Raw genomic sequence first — 21,724 nt, 5'->3', positions numbered from 1 at the left:
CCCTCACATACTGCGCTGCTCTCTCCCCGCCCTCACATACTGCACTGCTCTCTCCCCCGCCCTCACATACTGCCCTGCTCTCTCCCCCGCCCTCACATACTGCGCTGCTCTCTCCCCACTACTCACATACTGCGCTGCTCTCTCCCCCTCACATATTGCGCTTCTCTCTCCCCAATGCTCACATACTGCGCTGTTCTCTCCCCCGCACACACATACTGCGCTGCTCTCTCCCCTGCCCTCACATACTGCGCTGCTCTCTCCCCCGTCCTCACATACTGCGCTGCTCTCTCTCCCGCCCTCACATACTGCGCTGCTCTCTCCCCTGCCCTCACATACTGCGCTGCTCTCTCCCCCGTCCTCACATACTGCGCTGCTCTCTCCCCTGCCCTCACATACTGCACTGCTCTCTCCCCTGCCCTCACATACTGCGCTGCTCTCTCCCCCGTCCTCACATACTGCGCTGCTCTCTCCCCTGCCCTCACATACTGCACTGCTCTCTCCCCTGCCCTCACATACTGCGCTGCTCTCCCTAATGCTCACATACTGCGCTGCTCTCTCCCCCACACTCACATACTGTGCTGCTCTCTCCCCCCTCACATATTGCGCTGCTCTCTCCCCTGCCCTCACATACTGCACTGCTCTCTCCCCTGCCCTCACATACTGCACTGCTCTCTCCCCTGCCCTCACATACTGCGCTGCTCTCTCCCCTGCCCTCACATACTGCACTGCTCTCTCCCCTGCCCTCACATACTGCACTGCTCTCTCCCCTGCCCTCACATACTGCACTGCTCTCTCCCCCGCCCTCACATACTGCGCTGCTCTCCCTAATGCTCACATACTGCGCTGCTCTCTCCCCCCTCACATATTGCGCTGCTCTCTCCCCAATGCTCACATACTGCGCTGCTCTCTCCCCGCCCTCACATACTGCGCTGCTCTCTCCCCCACCCTCACATACTGCACTGCTCTCTCCCCTGCCCTCACATACTGCGCTGCTCTCTCCCCCACACTCACATACTGCACTGCTCTCTCCCCCCTCACATATTGCGCTGCTCTCTCCCCCGCCCTCACGTACTGCGCTGCTCTCTCTCCCCACACTCACATATTGCGCTGCTCTCTCCCCCGCCCTCACGTACTGCGCTGCTCTCTCTCCCCACACTCACATACTGCGCTGCTCTCTCCCCCACCCTCACATACTGCACTGCTCTCTCCCCCGCCCTCACATACTGCACTGCTCTCTCCCCCGCCCTCACATACTGCACTGCTCTCTCCCCCGCCCTCACATACTGCACTGCTCTCTCCCCCGCCCTCACATACTGCACTGCTCTCTCCCCCGCCCTCACATACTGCGCTGCTCTCTCCCCTGCCCTCACATACTGCGCTACTCTCCCTAATGCTCACATACTGCGCTGCTCTCTCCCCCGCCCTCAGTGCGCTGCTCTCTCCCTGGTCATCACTTACTGCACTGCTCTCTTCCCCACCCTCACATACCTTGCTGCTTTCTCCCCCACCCTCACATACCGTGCTAATCTGACCCCTTATATGTAGCATGGCTTTATGGTGATGGGAGCTTGGATTGTAACTCTGTAGGTGATCCTGGGAGGACAGCGCTCTCTTCAAAACTGTTAGGTGTAGAGGGAATCTGTTGTGAATTCCGCTCTTGGGCTCCCTCCGGTGGTTGTAAGTGACACTTTTGTGAGTTCTGCTCTTGGGCTCCCTCTTGTGGTTTCTAGTGGTATGGCTGCTCCTTGGAGTTAGCTGTCAGCAGCTGCTTTCACTGATCGTCTCTTCTGCTCGGCTATTTTAGTCTGGCTCTATCTTCAGCCAGTGCCACTTGTAAATGGTTCCTGGTTGGATTCACCTCTCTTTTGGATTTCCCTGTTATCCTGACCAGTTCAGCAAAGCTAAGTTTTTTGCTTGCTCTTTTCTGTTCACAGATTGTGGACTCATCCGTTCTGTGCTTTCTATGTTTATCCAGCGTTATCAGTATGAATTGATTCTGTCTTGCTGGAAGCTCTGGGAAGCAGATTTACCCTCCACACCTTTAGTCAGGTGTGGAGATTTTTAGTAAACTCTGTGTGGATTTTTGTAGTGTTTTATACTGACCGCACAGTATTCCATCCTGTCCTATCTATCAAGCTAGACTGGCCTCCTGTGCTCATCCTGGTTTCATTCTGTGTATGTATTTTCCCTCTCCACTCACAGTCATTATTTGTGGGGGGCTAATCTATCCTTTGGGGATTTTCTCTGAGGCAAGATAGTTTTCCTGCTTCTATCTTTAGGGGTAGTTAGCTCTTAGGCTGTGACGAGATGCCTAGGGAGAGTTAGGAGCATTCAACGGCTACTTCTAGTGTTGTGTCGAGCTTAGGGACTGCGGTCAGTACAGTTACCACTTCCTTCAGAGCTCGTTCCATGTTGCTCCTAAACCACCGTGTCATAACAGGAATCTGCCCAGCCCCACAGGCATTGTTGGTGGTGCTTTGCTGAACCTGAAGAAGGGGCTTACAAAATTCCAGGTGGAATATTTCTGTTGGGCTGGAATCTCACGTTCACCTGACTGGTTATGTGTGATGGCCCCAGACTTCACTGCCATACAGAAGGATTGGGGCGATGATGACATCGAAGATTTTTAGCCAGATCCTCACTGGCGCCTTCAGATGGTAATTTCCTACCGATGGCATAGACCTTGTTCTTCAGGGTCTCTATGGCTTGTTTGAAGCTCCCTGACTGGTAAATATCCAGGCCCAGGTAGGTGTCTTTGTCCGTTTCTGTAAGAACACAGTTGTTTAGCACAAATGGCGGGTGCTGGTCCGATCTTGGCTTTCTCCTCTGGAACACCATGATGTTGGTTTTCTTTGCATTGATCGGTAGTGCCCATGTGGACCTGAATTTCTCCAAGATTTTTTGGTTTTCTTGGAGGTCTTTCTCAGTTGATGATAACAGCAGCAGGTCATCTGAATACAGCAAAAATTTCACCTGGGCATCATGGAGTGTGAGACCTGGTGCCGTGGAGGACTGCAGGGCAGTGACCGCTCATTGATGCAGATGCTGAAGAGCATTGGACTTAGGCTGCAGCCCTGTCTGACTCCGCGGCTCTGCTGGAAATCAGCTTCTACCATACACCCTCACACTGCAGTGGTTCTCGGTGTAGGAGCTTTTGGTGACATCATAGGTCTTTCCTGCCACACTGAGTCAAATGCATTTTTAAAGTCCACAAAGTAAGTGTATATCTTCCTGGGCTTTGAATTGTGCACATGGATATAAATGAGGCTGTGCAGGGTGTAGATGTGGTCGGTATTTTGGCATGAACCCTGCTTAGATATCTATTATCTATCTAAATCTCTCTTTCTATTCTAGCTATGTAGATCCAAATATTCACACTCCCACTGGTTACTTAAAGTGGGCTCAGTAGGTGAGTTGCATCCCCTAAGCCCTAGGACCAGATGGGCATACGGGCCACGGTCTTTGGTGCAGCAGCTAGAAGGAGCAGGCGGAATACGAACAGCTTAGGGACTGGAAATTGCAGACAAAATTCCAGAGTGAAGACAAAGTCCAAATACCATGGAAGACGCAGGCAGCTAGGAGACGTCCTGGAAACCACTGGATACATACAGTAGCAAAGGTCCTAGAAGACTGGAAGAAGGTAGAAGATAGAACTCAAGAGTAAAGGTACCGTCACACTCAGTGACGCTGCAGCGATATAGACAACGAGCCGATCGCTGGAGCGTCGCTGTTTAGGTCGCTGTAGAGACGTCAAACACAGCAACTCCAGAACGATGCAGGAGCGATCCAGTGACGTAACAATGACTCACTTATCGTTCTCGCTGGTTGTTAGCTCCATGTAAAACGTTGCTGGCATCGTTGCTTTTGATGTCAAACATGATGATACACGCCAACCTGACGACGAAATAAAGTTCTGGCCTTCTAGCTCTGACCAGCGATGGCACAGCGGGATCCATATCGCTGCTGCGTGTCAAACACAACGAGATCGCTATCCAGGATGCTGCAACGTCACGGATCGTTGTCGTTCTCGTTGCAAAGATGCTGAGTGTGACGGTACCTTAAGACTAAAAACTATGGAAGCTACAGGCAGATAGGAGAAGTCCTCCAGTGACTGGTAGCAATGTTATTGGAAACCGCACACAGGCAGGTGAAGTCCTGAAGAGTGAAGACCATTAACAGCAAGGTAACAGGAAATCATAGACCAGCAAGTCCTTCACTGACAGGTGTGAACGGGAAACCACAGGTAGCCAGGAGACGTCCTAATGACTGTGTACTGGAACTGTGCACAGACAACTAAAATAGTTACTAGCAAGTCTTATTACAATACCAAGACAGAGGTGTGTGTTATGGGAGACCTTATCTAGGCCCAACAAATACAACACACAGGAGCACGCCACGCTACTTGCAAAGCCTGTAGATTCAACTGACCGGGGCAGGTGTGTAATACCTCCTTAGCTGCCTTAAGTGCAGTAAAAGACTTTTATTCACCTTGCGTAAGATGCAATATGCATACACATATATTTCAGAGCTTCATAACATTTCATGGTGGCCTCTTCTTGAGGTTTCCGAACAAATTGTCAATTCTTTTTTTTTACTTGAAAATTTCTTCATTGGAACATTAGGGTCTTATGACCAAAACTCCGGTTCTAAACTTTGCCTCCCCCAGTCATTCTCACTGCGCACATTTCCGCTTCCATTGATGCTCTAGGGGATATTATTGACCCATGAGTTGGAATCTGTTTCCTCCTAAGAAATCTGCATTTACAATACAAGATACATCGAGTCGCTCTTCCCCGTCAAAGAGTCTCCAACACGAACCCCCAGCAGGTGAATTGTATATTTGATGGTTTGACATCACACAACTTTGAGGAGCAAAGCAGCAGGAACCCAGAACGAAAATATGATTGATATTAATCGCACTTAAAAGTGGCATAAATCCCGTCCTGTTTGTACTCCACCGATGCTCAGAAGTCCAAGTATCAGAAATAAGCGGAGCATCCGTTTGAAATGTTCACGCTTATCTCCCAGAGCAGATCTGTACGGGAACCGTAATGCTAACGACGTCTTCTGAAAATGGTATCTCTACGGGTTCCTCAAGGCTTTCCCAATCCTCCGAGAGGGAGCAAGTATCATGGAGATTTACATAAGTAATCACACTTTCCATTGTCAGTCACCGGCAACGTGAGGAAGATTCTATGGGGCCGGCACCAGACAGAACACGCAGAGGGCGGGGGGCCATGTTTGTTATTCTCATACTGTCTCCAATGAGGGTCTTTTTTTGAATTTCGGGAAACCCTACTGATAGACAATAATGAAAACGCAAATATTCATTCCTTAAAGCCTTTTGTGTCCTTTTTCAGAGCTAAACTAAGATAATTTGGGGGTTTTCCGCTAATTTCGGAGACTATTCAATAAATGTCCCGTTAGACCTCTCATGTAATCTCAGTGAGAGGAAGTATCTGGCGGAACAGGAAAGATTCCAGAGTTGTTTTCTAATGCGGAGATTCATGTTCTCCCTTAATAAAGGCAGATCCCCGCTGCTCCGGTTTGGCGACAACTCTGCCAACTGCATTGGGGAAGATTGGATTAAGAGGGGCAGCTGACGGCGTCTCCGAGTCCCTTCTCTCTCGCAGGATTTGATGCAAATTCCATTACTTTTCATGCTTTGGGAGATAATGAAATGGATACAAAATGCTAAAAGGTTTTCAATCCTGGGGAAAAAAAAAAATAACGACTGCAAGGACAAAACGAGTTTAATTCATTTTTCATCACCCGCAAGAGTATCAGATATTTAAACATGTTGTTCTTTTGCGGTGTAAGGAATTCAATTATCGCGCATGTCCTCCTTGTACACCGCCGGCGAGGCATGAGCGCTGAATATTAAGTTATCGGGTTCAAGCCACTCACACAATAACATGGAAAGCCGGATTCTTGGTTATTAGAGGGAATCGAAGCAAATATGAGATGATTTAGTAACTCCAAGCTCATGAGGAAGTTGTAGCCGGAGCGTCCGTCTCCAGGATTCAGAGGTCAGGGTGACCCCGAACTGCATCTACACCATGGGGGCAAAAGTAAGTCATCGGGTAAAGGGGTGAGAAATAAAACATGCTTTTATTAGTTTAAACAGCGCCACCCTTTTCTTATGGTTGAGTCTGGAATTGCATTTCAGTCCTATTCACTTGTAGAGAGAAGAGCTGCCGGCTATTGCCCACAGACTGGGATGTCGCAGGTCGTACCATGATCGGTGGCGGCACATAAAGCGATGAATGCATCGTTCAACCGGTCATGGCTTGGCTCGTGACAGGCTGCAGCGGTCAGGTGACTTGAGCAATGTGATGATGTGCAGTTTAAGTCACCTGGTTGAACGACGTGATCATTGCCTCCTGTGCTGGCGCAGACCATGGAGCGGCATGCACTGGATCCAGAATCTGACCCTCAGATAATGAGAATCTTCTACCTGGAAAACCCCTTTAACTACATCGTGTCCTTTAAGATAATGCGTCCTCCATCTGTTACATAACTACAACTCCCATCATGCTGCGGCTGCCGGTCCTGGAGGTTGGACACCACCGCTCTGTGTGATCTGTGCCTTTCATTACAGTCTTTCCATACTGTGCGCCGGTATTCGTATCTGCAGGAAATACTCTGTGCTGCTGTGAGACTTCTGATCTGATTCTATATTCCTGGGCCTGAAGATAAGATTCATGGGACTATGCTCACACCCAGGCTTGCTGTGCTGCTCCATGTTTGCGTCCTCACAGCTTGACTGTCTGTTATCACACAGATTATTGATCTGCCGGTAATCGTGTCCTCAGTAGATGCTCAGGATGCAGCAAAAATAGAACGCGCTGCCTGGCAGCGGCAGAAAGGCTTCAGTGCACTAAAATGCATTTACCATACAGCGCAATGGTCTGCAGGATAACAGCCGATAGACTGCGCGGCGGCCCAGGTGGGAGCACCGGCAGGTGTATCGCGGACCTATGGGGCAAATCCAGGAGGATGCAGTCATATATGGTCCCTAGGACCTGGGGGCCCATTAGGGCAAAAAATTACAGTCAATATCATGTGGAGACTCTGGGGGTCTGGGAACAGATTTTACATTGCTAGGAAGTTAGTGTTCCTTTAAAGGAATGTCATAAAATGGCCTAATGTGTTTATCAGATGTCTCAGTTCCATTTATTTATTTTACATTTTTAATACTTTATTAAATAATTTAATTTGTAATCTTGAAATTTTCACAATAACCACTGGGGCTATTTTAGACTCATGTAAGTTTATTATTTCAGTAAATGTTTACAGCAGTTTCCTTATCAGCAGAGACAGGATTGCAATGACTTATTACACCTCTATATACAGAAGATAACACAGGATCCACCATTCACAATAGGTGATGTCACAGCTCACCTCCTCCTCCTCCTGTACGATGATTGGTAACACCTCTATATACAGTAGATAACACAGGATCCACCATTCACAATAGGTGATGTCACAGCTCACCTCCTCCTCCTGTACAATGACTGATAACACCTCTATACAGTAGATAACACAGGATCCACCATTCACAATAGGTGATGTCACAGCTCACCTCCTCCTCCTGTACAATGACTGATAACACCTCTATATACAGTAGATAACACAGGATCCACCACTCACAGTAGATGATGTCACAGCTCACCTCCTCATCCTGTACAATGACTGATGACACCTCTATATACAGTAGATAACACAGGATCCACCATTTACAATAGGTGATGTCCCAGCTCACCTCCTCCTCCTGTACAATGACTTATTACACCTCTATATACAGCAGATAACACAGGATCCACCATTAATAATAGGTGATGTCACAGCTCACCTCCTCCTCCTGTACAATGACTGATAACATCTCTATATACAGTAGATAACACAGGATCCACCATTCACAATAGGTGATGTCACAGCTCACCTCCTCCTCCTGTACAATGACTGATAAGACCTCTATATACAGCTGATAACACAGGATCCACCATTCACAATAGGTGATGTCACAGCTCACCTCCTCCTCCTGTACAATGACTGATAACACCTCTATATACAATAGATAACACAGGATTCACCATTCACAATAGGTGATGTCACAGGTCACCTCCTCCTGTACAATGACTGATAACACCTCTATATACAGGAGATAACAGAGGATCCACCATTCACAATAGGTGATGTCACAGCTCACCTCCTCCTCCTGTACAATGACTGACAACACCTCTATATACAGTAGATAACACAGGATCCACCATTCACAATAGGTGATGTCACAGCTCACCTCCTCCTGTACAATGACTGATAACACAGTCTATATACAGGAGATAACAGAGGATCCCCCATTCACAATAGGTGATGTCACAGCTCACCTCCTCCTCCTGTACAATGACTGAAAAACCTCTATATACAGTAGATAACACAGGATCCACCATTCACAATAGGTGATGTCACAGCTCACCTCCTCCTCCTGTACAATGACTGATAACACGTCTATATACAGTAGATAACACAGGATCCACCATTCACAATAGGTGATGTCACAGCTCACCTCCTCCTCCTGTACAATGACTGATAACACCTCTATATACAGTAGATAACACAGGATCCACCATTCAGATTTTATTGGATCTAATACAAATATTTAATATTTGTGGCCTCGAAGCAACGTGATGAAAGTAAGGCTCTGTTATGTAGCGTTAAAGGGGTAGATCCAATGGGGACACTCTAGAAAGGTAGAGAGGTACAATAAAGTGGGTTTCTTCACCAGAGGAAAGGAAGGAAGACTCCCACCAGAGAGCACGGACACTTCTGCAACTTAAAGCAAAATCCATCATTGTTATAGAAGGCATATGGTAGATAAGGGTCCTGGTACTGATGTATTTTGTTGGAGCTGAGGAGCAGATCCCACCCTGGCGGGCTCCCAGTCACCATGTAGAATATTACATGGGGATAATTAATTTATCAAACTAATAGCTGCAGATTTATGAATTCCACATTTTTGTAGATAATCTGATTGTCAGGAAACCACCAGAGGAGTATTTGCCAGGTAAAAAGATAGATGCGGTGGTGGAAATAAGTATTTGATACTCTGCCGATTTTGGAAGTTTTCCCACCTACAAAGAATGCAGAGAATAATTCCAATAAGCATTATTGGTGGTACATATAGTCCACAAAAAAACATTGGGACATATGTCAAAATATCTGTGCACCACCCATGCATGGACAAAAGGATAACTGCCAATACATAGGAAAACTAGGAAAAGGAACAACATGCAGTCATAGAATCCAATATAAATGACATTTTATTCACAATAGACATAAAAAAACAGACAGAAAATGTACAGTAGGGCTAAAAAGATGACACAGAATGCCAACAACAGCATGTAAAAACAGCCCAAGGTACGGCAATGCCTGCTACCAGTCCACATACAGCTCATAGGTGATTAGTAAAGTGCAACATGCAAAGGCTAGCAATTAGCAACTAATGCAGCCAACATCTATATCTACATCCCGTAGGTAGCAATCAATACTGTGGCTGTAAACATGTATATAGAGTATAAGTGTGCACATCACCTGATGACAGAGATCTGAGCCAGCACAGGGACGCCGATCCACCCCGACGCGCGTTTTGGTAAGTGTACCTTCTACCTACAAAGAATGCAGAGGTCTGTAGTTTTCATTGTAGGTACACTTCATCTGTGAGACAGAATCTAAAGATAAAATCCAGAAAATCACATTGTAGGATTGTTACATCATTGAATTGTATTTTATTGCATGAAATAATTATTTGATCACCGACCAACCAGCAAGTATTCCGACTCTCCCAGACCTGTTAGTGTTTCTGTAAGAAGCTTCCTACTCTGCACTCATTACCTGTTTTAATTGCACCTGTTTTAACTCATTACCTGTGTAAAAGACATCTGTCCACACACTCAATCACACTCCAACCTCTCCACCATGGCCAAGACCAAAGAGCTGTGTAAGGACACCAGAGACAAAATTGTAGACCTGCGCAAGGCTGGGATGGGCTACAGGACAATAGGCAAGCAGCTTGGTGAGAAGGCAACAACTGTTGGCAGTAGGGTTGAGCGAAACGGGTCGGCCATTTTCAGAAGTCGCCGACTTTTGGCAAAGTCGGGTTTCATGAAACCCGACCCGACCCCTGTGTGGGGTCGGCCATGAGGTCGGCGATCTTCTGAATCTGGTATCGGAATTCCGATACCGAGTTCCGATATGTTTGCGATATCGGGAATCGGTATCGGAATCCATATTTAAGTGTAAAATAAAGAACCAAAATAAAAAATATTGATATACTCACCCTCGGCTGCGCCCTGGTACTAACCGGCAGCCTTCCTTCCTAAGAATGAGAGCGTGAAGGACCTTAGATGACATCGAGGCTTGTGATTGGTCACGTGACCGCTCATGTGACCGCTCACGCAACCAATCACAAGCCGCGACGTCACCGCAGGTCCTTCACGCGCTCATTCTTAGGAAGGAAGGCTGCCGCTTAGTACCAGGGCGTGTCCGAGGGTGAGTATATCAATATTTTTTATTTTGATTCTTTATTTTACACATTAATATGGATCCCAGGGCCTGAAGGAGAGTTTCCTCTCCTTCAGACCCTGGGAACCATACTATCCCATTGCACTGCATTGGGTTTCATGTTTCGGCCGACCCCGACCCCGACTTTTTTATAGGATCGGCCGATTTCACTCGACCCGACTTTTGAGAAAGTTGGGTTTCGTGAAACCCGACCCGATCCTATAAAAATAAAAGTCGCTCAACCCTAGTTGGCAGAATTATTAGAAAATGGAAGAAACACAAGATGACTGTCAATCTTTCTTGGTCTGGGCTACATGATCTCGCCTTGTGAGGTAAGGAGGATTCTGAGAAAGGTCAGGAGTCAGCCCAGAACTTCACGGGAGGCCCTGATCAATGACCTGAAGAGAGCTGAGACCACAGTCTCAAACATTAGTGTTAGTAAACATTATGCCGTCATGGATAAAACTCCTGCTGGGCACACAAGGTCCCCTGCTCACACCAGCACATATCCAGGTCCAGTGGAAGTTCACCAATGACCATCTGGATGATCCAGAGGAGGCATGGGAGAAGGTCATGTGGTCAGATGAGACCAAAATAGAACTTTTTGGTATCAACTCCACTTGCCGTGTTTGGTGGAAGAAGAAGGATGAGTACAATATCAAGAACACCATCCCAATCATGAAGCATGGTGGGGGAAACATCATACTTTAGGGTGTTTTTCTGCAAAGGGTAGAGGAAGATTGCACTGTATTGAAGGGAGGATGGATGGGGTGATGTATCGCAAGATTTTGGCAAGCAACCTCTTTTCCTCAGTAAGAGCATTGAAGATGGGTCGTGGCTGGGCATGACAGCGAACCAAAGCACGCAGCCAGGGCAACTAAGTAGCAGCTCCGTGAGAAGCATTTCAATGTCCTGGAGTGGCCTAGCCAGAATCCAGACCTAAACCCAGTAGAAAATCTTTGGAGGGAACTGAATATCAATGATGCCCAGCAACAGCCCCCCCTCCCCCCAGAAAAAACAAAACAAAACAAAACCAGGAGTGGGTGATAAATGCAGAAGTGGTGCAGATGTTTCTATTATACTTTTTCTCTATTTGTTCTACTCCTGGTTTTGGCTACAAATGCTGATGTAAAATACTGACCAAATACTGATAGTGTGACGGCAGCCGGAGGGGGACAAAATCCCTGCCGCAGTGTCTGCAAAGCTCTGCACGAACTACAGGAAATGTCTGACGTCTGTAACTGCAAACACAGGTTTCTGGATCAAATATTAGACATTTGATAAAATAGAAAAATACAATTTATTTCATGAAATAAAATGCAAATTATTGATGTAGCAATCATACAATGTGATTTTCTGGATTTTACCTTTAGATATTGTCTCTCTCAGGCGAAGTGCACCTACTATAAAAATTACAGACCTCTCCATTCTTTGTAGGTGGGCAACATCGGCAGAGTATCAAATCCTTATTTCCCCATGTAGATCATAGATAGTATATGTGTCTATCTTGTAGTCCTTCTGCACAAATGATACAAATGTCTTCTTAACCGTGTGGAATCTTCGCTCCACAATTCTATAAGGACTTTTCGTAATCACAGTAAAGTTGTCTTCTTTCAAAGCCTCATGTAAACCATCAGATAAAGAAGCTTTTTTATTACCCGAGCAGCCAGGATGTTCCTGAATAGTGGGAATATCGTTACAAAATTGCATGCTACAACATCTGTCATCACCGCCGTGTTGAAAACAAAATTACTGATGTAAGTTGGCTGCTGCATCCCCTTGGGGAAAAATGGATGGATATCTAATCAATTTTTTTTCTTTTATTCATTTCTTTTTGAATAATAAGGGTGCAGCTGCTTTTGCAAAATGAAGTCAGCAGAGACTAAGGGAGATGATGAAGGAAGACACGACGCTCCACCTGACCTCAGATCCCTTTATATTCTATAATTAACTCCAACTTCCTGCCTGAAACGGTTCCATCTCCGACTCCCACCCGAAAGCCCCCACATTATAGTCAACTCCACGTCGTCACACATCTATCGATCCTTCTGTAGTTTTCTACCAATTTCAATTTGCCCATCTGCTAAGAGAAGAAGAAAATACTTTAAGTAAATTGTCATGCTTCGAGAATTCCGGCAGAAAAGTTGTTTATGAGGAATGTGAAGGGCAGAGAAGTCATTGGTAATGATTAGGGTTGAGCGAAACGGGTCGAACATTTTCAAAAGTCGCCGACTTTTGGCTAAGTCGGGGTTTCATGAAACCCGATCCGACCCCTGTGCGTGGTCGGCCATGCGGTACGCGACTTTCGCGCCAAAGTCGCGTTTCAATGACGCGAAAAGCGCCATTTCTCAGCCAATGAAGGTAAACGCAGAGTGTGGGCAGCGTGATGACATAGGTCCTGGTCCCCACCATCTTAGAGAAGGGCATTGCAGTGATTGGCTTGCTGTCTGCGACGTCACAGGGGCTATAAAGAGGCGTTCCCGCCGACCGCCATCTTACTGCTGCTGATCTGAGCTTAGGGAGAGGTTGCTGCCGCTTTGTCAGAAGCAGGGATAGCGTTAGGCAGGGTCCATTAACCACAAAACCGCTTGTGCTGCAGCGATTTGCACTGTCCAACACCACCCTCGGTGTGCAGGGACAGTGGAAGTTTTTTTTTTTCCCCTCAGCGCTGTAGCTCATTGGGCTGCCCTAGAAGGCTCCCTGATAGCTGCATTGCTGTGTGTACGCCGCTGTGCAAACCAACTGCTTTTTTCAAAGCACAAATCCTCTTGTTCCTTCCTTTCTGCACAGCTATCTTTTTTGTTTGTCCACACTTTTTATTTCATTTGTGCATCAGTCCACTCCTTATTGCTGCCTGCCATACCTGGCTGAGATTACTGCAGGCAGGGAGATAGTAGCTGCCTGCCATACCTGGCTGAGATTACTGCAGGCAGGGAGATAGTAATTGTAGGACATTCCCTGTTTTTTTTTTTTTTTTTTTTTGGTGGGAGATTAAGATTGGCAATTTGGCATTTCTGCTAGAGTGCCATCCCTGTGTGTGCCATCTCTCTCACATAGTGGGCCATAGAAAGCCTTTTCATTTTTCTGTATTTTTTTTTGTGGGGTGTATAAATTCTCCCTGATAAAAATACAGTGGGAGATTAATATTGGCCTTTGGGCTTGTGTGCCAGTCCTGAGTGTGCCATCTCTCTCACAAATAGTGGGCCATAGAAAGCCTATTTTATTTTTTTTGGGGTTTTATAAATTCTCCCTGAAAAAAGGGAGATTAATATTGGCCTCTGGGCTTGTGTGCCAGTTGTGAGCGTGCCATCTGTGCCAGTCCTGAGCGTGCCATCTCTCTCACAAATAGTGGGCCATAGAAAGCCTATTTAAATATTTTTTTGGTTTTATAAATTCTCCCAGAAAAAAAGGGAGATTAATATTGGCCTCTGGGCTTCTGTGCCAGTCCTGAGCGTGCCATCTGTGCCAGTCCTGAGCGTCCCATCTCTCTCACAAATAGTGGGCCATAGAAAGCCTATTTAATTTTTTTTTTGGTTTTATAAATTCTCCCAGAAAAAAAGGGAGATTAATATTGGCCTCTGGGCTTCTGTGCCAGTCCTGAGCGTGCCATCTGTGCCAGTCCTGAGCGTCCCATCTCTCTCACAAATAGTGGGCCATAGAAAGCCTATTTAATTTTTTTTTTGGTTTTATAAATTTTCCCTGAAAAAAGGGAGATTAATATTGGCCTCTGGGCTTGTGTGCCAGTTGTGAGCGTGCCATCTGTGCCAGTCCTGAGCGTGCCATCTCTCTCACAAATAGTGGGCCATAGAAAGCCTATTTAATTTTTTTTTTGGTTTTATAAATTCTCCCAGAAAAAAAGGGAGATTAATATTGGCCTCTGGGCTTCTGTGCCAGTCCTGAGCGTGCCATCTGTGCCAGTCCTGAGCGTCCCATCTCTCTCACAAATAGTGGGCCATAGAAAGCCTATTTTTTTTTTGGGGGGGGTTTTAGAAATTCTCCCTGGAAAAAAAAAGGGAGATTAATATTGCCCTTTGGGCTTGTGTGCCAGTACTAAGCGTTCCATCTCTCTCTCTCTCTCTTAGTCAGTGGGCCATAGAACGCCTATTTTTGGTTTTATTTGTTTTCTAAATTCTCCCTGCAAAAAATCATTTTATTTTATTTGGTTTCTAAATTCTTCCTGATAAAATCATATTTTTTTTATTATTTTTTTTTCTAAAGTCTCCCTGAAAAAAAAAAAAAAAAAAAAAAAAACAGTGGGAGATTAATATTGGCCTTTCTGCTTGTGTGCCAGTCTTGACTCCTGGGTGCGTCATCTCTCAGTCAGTGGGCCATAGAACGCCTATTTTTGGTTTTATTTGTTTTCTAAATTCTCCCTGAAAAAATCATTTTATTTTATTTGGTTTCTAAATTCTTCCTGATAAAATCATATTTTTTTTATTATTTTTTTTTCTAAAGTCTCCCTGAAAAAAAAAAAAAAAAACAACCAAAAAAAACAGTGGGAGATTAATATTGGCCTTTCTGCTTGTGTGCCAGTCTTGACTCCTGGGTGTGCCATCTCTCTCTCTCTCTCTCTCTCTCTCTCTCTCTCTCTCTCTCTCCAATTGTGGTCCATAGAAAGCCTATATTTTTTTTCCTTGATTTGGGTTCCAAAATCTACCAGAGAAAATAACTACATCAATCATTGGTAGAAAAATATTGGCCTCTGGGCTTGTGTGCCACTTCTGATTCCTGTGTGCGTCATCTCTCAGTCAGTGGGCCATAGAACGCCTATTTTTGTTTTTATTTGTTTTATAAATTCTCCCTGAAAAAATCATTTTATTTTATTTGGTTTCTAAATTCTTCCTGATAAAATCATATTTTTTTTATTATTTTTTTTTCTAAAGTCTCCCTGAAAAAAAAAAAAAAAAAACAGTGGGAGATTAATATTGGCCTTTCTGCTTGTGTGCCAGTCTTGACTCCTGGGTGCGTCATCTCTCAGTCAGTGGGCCATAGAACGCCTATTTTTGTTTTTATTTGTTTTGTAAATTCTCCCTGAAAAAATCATTTTATTTTATTTGGTTTCTAAATTCTTCCTGATAAAATCATATTTTTTTTATTATTTTTTTTTCTAAAGTCTCCCTGAAAAAAAAAAAAAAAAAAAAAAAAACAGTGGGAGATTAATATTGGCCTTTCTGCTTGTGTGCCAGTCTTGACTCCTGGGTGCGTCATCTCTCAGTCAGTGGGCCATAGAACGCCTATTTTTGGTTTTATTTGTTTTCTAAATTCTCCCTGAAAAAATCATTTTATTTTATTTGGTTTCTAAATTCTTCCTGATAAAATCATATTTTTTTTATTATTTTTTTTTCTAAAGTCTCCCTGAAAAAAAAAAAAAAAAACAACCAAAAAAAACAGTGGGAGATTAATATTGGCCTTTCTGCTTGTGTGCCAGTCTTGACTCCTGGGTGTGCCATCTCTCTCTCTCTCTCTCTCTCTCTCTCTCTCTCTCCAATTGTGGTCCATAGAAAGCCTATATTTTTTTTCCTTGATTTGGGTTCCAAAATCTACCAGAGAAAATAACTACATCAATCATTGGTAGAAAAATATTGGCCTCTGGGCTTGTGTGCCACTCCTGATTCCTGTGTGCGTCATCTCTCAGTCAGTGGGCCATAGAACGCCTATTTTTGTTTTTATTTGTTTTATAAATTCTCCCTGAAAAAATCATTTTATTTTATTTGGTTTCTAAATTCTTCCTGATAAAATCATATTTTTTTTATTATTTTTTTTTCTAAAGTCTCCCTGACAAAAAAAAAAAAAAAAAAAAAAACAGTGGGAGATTAATATTGGCCTTTCTGCTTGTGTGCCAGTCTTGACTCCTGGGTGTGCCATCTCTCTCTCTCTCTCTCTCTCTCTCTCTCTCTCTCTCTCCAATTGTGGTCCATAGAAAGCCTATATTTTTTTTCCTTGATTTGGGTTCCAAAATCTACCAGAGAAAATAACTCCATCAATCATTGGTAGAAAAATATTGGCCTCTGGGCTTGTGTGCCACTCCTGATTCCTGTGTGCGTCATCTCTCACTCAGTGGCCCATAGAAAGCATATAGTTTGTTACATTTGTTTTCTAAATTCTCCCTGCAAAAATCAAATTTCTTTTTTTTTTGGGGGGGTTTCTAAAGTGTTCCTGAAAAAAATAAAAATAAAAAACAAATAATAGTGTGACATTAATATTAACATTTGTGCTTCAGTGACAGTCCTGCGTGTGGGGCATCTCTCTAATTTGCAGCCACCAAAAAAAGAGTGTGTAACATTGTGCCTGATTTTCGCGGTGGTCTCACCAACCTGTAAAGGGGTAGCTAAATCATACTGAAGTTATAGCTCACCGTGTAAGTTGTGTGACTGCAACAAATAACGTTAGTTTGGTTACGTTTTTAAAACAATGAGGAAGTCTAGTGGAAGAGGTCGTGGCCGGGGGCGTTCATTGTCAGCTGGTAATGAGGGTAGTGGTAGTGGTGGAGCATCAGGTGGTCGTGGGGAAAAAAATATTGCACCTAAGTCTGGAGCTGTGGAGCCAGGTTCGTCGTCCGGCTACACAAGGCCTCGAACGCTCCCTTTTCTGGGATTAGGAAAACCGCTTTTAAAGCCGGAGCAGCAAGAGCAAGTTTTGGCTTATCTTGCTGACTCAGCCTCTAGCTCTTTTGCCTCCTCTCGTGAAACTGGTAAAAGTAAAAGCAGCGCGTCGTTAGTGGATGTTCACGGTCAGGGACAAGTCACTTCCTTGTCCTCTTCAGCAAAAACAACAACAGAGAAGAATGCAGCAGGCGACACAACGGGTTACTCCATGGAGCTCTTTACACATACCGTCCCTGGCTTAGAAAGTGAAGCAGTTAACAGTCCATGCCCATTACAAATTGAATCTGACATGGAGTGCAGTGACGCACAGCCACAGCCAGACTACTATGCTGGTCCTTTGACTCAGACCACAACATTGCCCTCGCAGGGTGCTGATCAAGAATCAGACCCTGATGAGACTATGTTGCCCCATCACGAACGCTATACCACCGAACGACACGGTGACACAGACGAAGTTGCGCAGGAGGTACAAGAAGAGTTATTAGATGACCCAGTTCTTGACCCCGATTGGCAGCCATTGGGGGAACAGGGTGCAGGCGGCAGCAGTTCTGAAGCAGAGGAGGAGGAGGGGCCGCAGCAGGCATCAACATCGCCACAGGTTCCATCTGCCGGGCCCGTATCTTGCCCAAAACGCGTGGCAAAGCCAAAACCTGGTGGAGGACAGCGTGGCCATCCGGTTAAAGCTCAGTCTGCAATGCCTGAAAAGGTATCCGATGCTAGAAAGAGTGCAGTCTGGCATTTTTTTAAACAACATCCAATTGATCAGCGCAAAGTCATCTGTCAAAAATGTTCTACTTCCTTAAGCAGAGGTCAGAATCTGAAAAGTCTCAATACTAGTTGCATGCATAGACATTTAACCACCATGCATTTGAAAGCTTGGACTAACTACCAAACGTCCCTTAAGGTTGTTGCACCCTCGGCCAATGAAGCTAGTCATCAACGCAACATCCCTTCCGGCAGTGTAGGACCACCATTTAGCGCACCACCTGCTGTATCTGTGCAGGTATCTTTGCCAGGCCAAAGCAGTCAGGGTCAGGGAATCACCAGTTTCGTAGTAGGAAACACTGCATCTAGGGCACCGGCGGCAACAATACCATCTCCCACCGTCTCTCAGTCTGCCATGTCCACCGGCACCCCCGCTAGTTCCACGATCTCCATCTCTCCAGTCCAGCTCACCCTACATGAGACTATGGTTAGAAAAAGGAAGTACTTAGCCTCGCATCCGCGTACACAGGGTTTGAACGCCCACATAGCTAGACTAATCTCGTTAGAGATGATGCCCTACCGGTTAGTTGAAAGCGAAGCTTTCAAAGACCTGATGGACTACGCTGTACCACGCTACGAGCTACCCAGTCGACACTTTTTTTCCAGAAAAGCCATCCCAGCCCTCCACCAGCATGTTAAAGAGCGCATCGTCCATGCACTCAGGCAATCTGTGAGCACAAAGGTGCACCTGACAACAGATGCATGGACCAGTAGGCATGGCCAGGGACGTTACGTGTCCATCACGGCACACTGGGTAAATGTGGTGGATTCAGGGTCCACAGGGGACAGCAAGTTTGGGACAGTTCTGCCTAGCCCACGGTCTAGTAAACAGTTGTCTGTAGCCGTTCGCACCCCCTCCTCCTCCTCCTCCTCCTCGTCCTCCTGCAGAAGCAAGAGCTCGTCCACAGACCGCAGTCGCACAAACACTCCATCCGCACCTGCCACTGTTGCACACCAGGTCTCCCATTATGGGGCAGCTACTGGCATACGTCAGCAGGCTGTATTGGCTATGAAGTGTTTGGGCGACAATAGACACACCGCGGAAGTTCTGTCCGAGTTCTTGCAGCAAGAAACGCAGTCGTGGCTGGGCACTGTAGATCTTGAGGCAGGCAAGGTAGTGAGTGATAACGGAAGGAATTTCATGGCTGCCATCTCCCTTTCCCAACTGAAACACATTCCTTGCCTGGCTCACACCTTAAACCTGGTGGTGCAGTGCTTCCTGAAAAGTTATCCGGGGTTATCCGACCTGCTCCTCAAAGTGCGTGGACTTTGCGCACATATCCGCCGTTCGCCTGTACACTCCAGCCGTATGCAGACCTATCAGCGTTCTTTGAACCTTCCCCAGCATCGCCTAATCATAGACGTTGCAACAAGGTGGAACTCAACACTGCACATGCTTCAGAGACTGTGCGAACAGAGGCGGGCTGTTATGTTTTTGTGGGAGGATACACATACACGGGCAGGCAGTAGGATGGCAGACATGGAGTTGTCAGGTGTGCAGTGGTCGAAGATTCAAGACATGTGTCAAGTCCTTCAGTGTTTTGAGGAATGCACACGGCTGGTTAGTGCAGACAACGCCATAATAAGCATGAGCATCCCCCTAATGCGTCTGCTGATGCAAAGTTTGACGCACATAAAGGATCAGGCGTCTGCACCAGAGGAAGAGGAAAGCCTTGATGACAGTCAGCGATTGTCTGGTCAGGGCAGTGTACATGACGAGGTACCGGGCGAAGAGGAGGTGGAGGATGAGGAGGATGATGGGGATGAGTATATTTTTAATGAGGAAGCTTTCCCGGGGGCACGGGAAATTGGTGGCGTGGCAAGGCCGGGTTCTGGTTTTTTGAGGGACACAAGTGACGTAGATTTGCCTGCAACTGCCCCTCAACCAAGCACAACCGCAGATTTGACAACGGGAACTTTGGCCCACATGGCGGATTATGCCTTGCGTATCCTCAAAAGGGACACACGCATTACAAAAATGATGAACGATGACGATTACTGGTTGGCCTGCCTCCTTGATCCTCGCTATAAAGGCAAATTGCAAAATATTATGCCACATGAGAACTTGGAACTAATATTAGCAACAAAACAATCAACTCTTGTTGACCGTTTGCTTCTGGCATTCCCTGCACACAGCGCCCGTGATCGTTCTCACACGAGCTCCAGGGGCCAGCAGACCAGAGGTGTTAGAGGGGCAGAAATCAGAAGTGGCGTTGGCCAGAGGGGTTTTCTGACCAGGTTGTGGAGTGATTTTTCTAGGACCGCAGACAGGACAGGTACTGCAGCATCAATTCAAAGTGACAGGAGACAACATTTGTCCAGTATGGTTACAAACTATTTTTCATCCCTTATCGACGTTCTCCCTCAACCGTCATTCCCATTTGATTACTGGGCATCCAAATTAGACACCTGGCCAGAATTGGCAGAATATGCATTGCAGGAGCTTGCTTGCCCGGCAGCTAGTGTCCTATCAGAAAGAGTATTCAGTGCTGCAGGTTCAATACTAACAGAAAAAAGGACTCGTCTGTCTACCCAAAATGTAGATGATCTAACCTTCATTAAAATGAACCACAACTGGATTTCAAAATCTTTTGCCCCACCCTGCCCGGCTGACACCTAGCTTTCCTATGAAAAGGTCTTGCCTGTGGACTATTCTGAATGACTTTTCCAATCTCGTAATTTTCTTCACCTGATTGTCCAGCATACGACATGTTTCCACCTCACGAAATGGCCAAACTCCCCACACGGGGTCGTGCTATCGCCACTTTGCGCTTGGACCCTTGAGAGTGCTGTTTGTCTGAAGAGGTGGGTGAGCCCGCTTTTGGTCGACGGCACTGCCACTGGGTCCCTCATAGTACAATAAAGTGTCTCTGGCGGTGGTGGTGCGCACCCAACGTCAGACTCACCGTTGTAATATGAGGGGCCCTGTGCCTGTACCGCCGGCCACAAGCCAGTTCCCCCCCCCCCCAGCTCAAACAGTGCTCTACCACTAGCAAAATTATCTCTCACAGCTTCACCAATGTGTAGTCTAGGCGCTGACATCCTTCAATGACTGGCACTGACAATACCATTGTTTTGACATTTTTGTTATGTTAGGCCTTCGAAGCCTGTCTGCGGTCACTCCTTCCACTAGACTTCCACTGACCAGACCACTGCTGCCCGTGTACCCCTGGAACCAATTTAAAATTGCCTACAGCCATGTGTGATTATTTTAGGCCGTCGATGCCTGTCTGCGGTCACTCCTTCCACTAGGCCTCCACTGACCACACCACTGCTGCCCGTGTAACCCTGGAACCAATTTAAAATTGCCTACAGCCAGCCCAATTTTTTTATTTTAGGCCTTCGATGCCTGTCTGCGGTACATTCTTTCAACTACTACTACACTGACCAGGGCACTGCTGCCCAAGTACCCCTGGAACCAATTTAAAATTGCCTACAGCCATGTGTTAATATTTTAGGCCTTCGATGCCTGTCTGCGGTCACTCCTTCCACTAGGCCTCCACTGACCACACCACTGCTGCCCGTGTACCCCTGGAACCAATTTAAAATTGCCTACAGCCATGTGTGATTATTTTAGGCCGTCGATGCCTGTCTGCGGTCACTCCTTCCACTAGGCCTCCACTGACCACACCACTGCTGCCCGTGTAACCCTGGAACCAATTTAAAATTGCCTACAGCCATGTGTTATTATTTTAGGCCTTCGATGCCTGTCTGCGGTCACTCCTTCCACTAGGCCTCCACTGACCACACCACTGCTGCCCGTGTAACCCTGGAAACAATTTAAAATTGCC

The sequence above is a fragment of the Ranitomeya imitator genome, chromosome 8, assembly GCF_032444005.1.
Source record: "Ranitomeya imitator isolate aRanImi1 chromosome 8, aRanImi1.pri, whole genome shotgun sequence".
In the NCBI taxonomy this organism is placed as follows: Eukaryota; Metazoa; Chordata; class Amphibia; order Anura; family Dendrobatidae; genus Ranitomeya; species Ranitomeya imitator.
The sequence above is the reverse complement of the archived record's forward strand: the minus strand, read 5'-3'. Positions refer to the sequence as shown.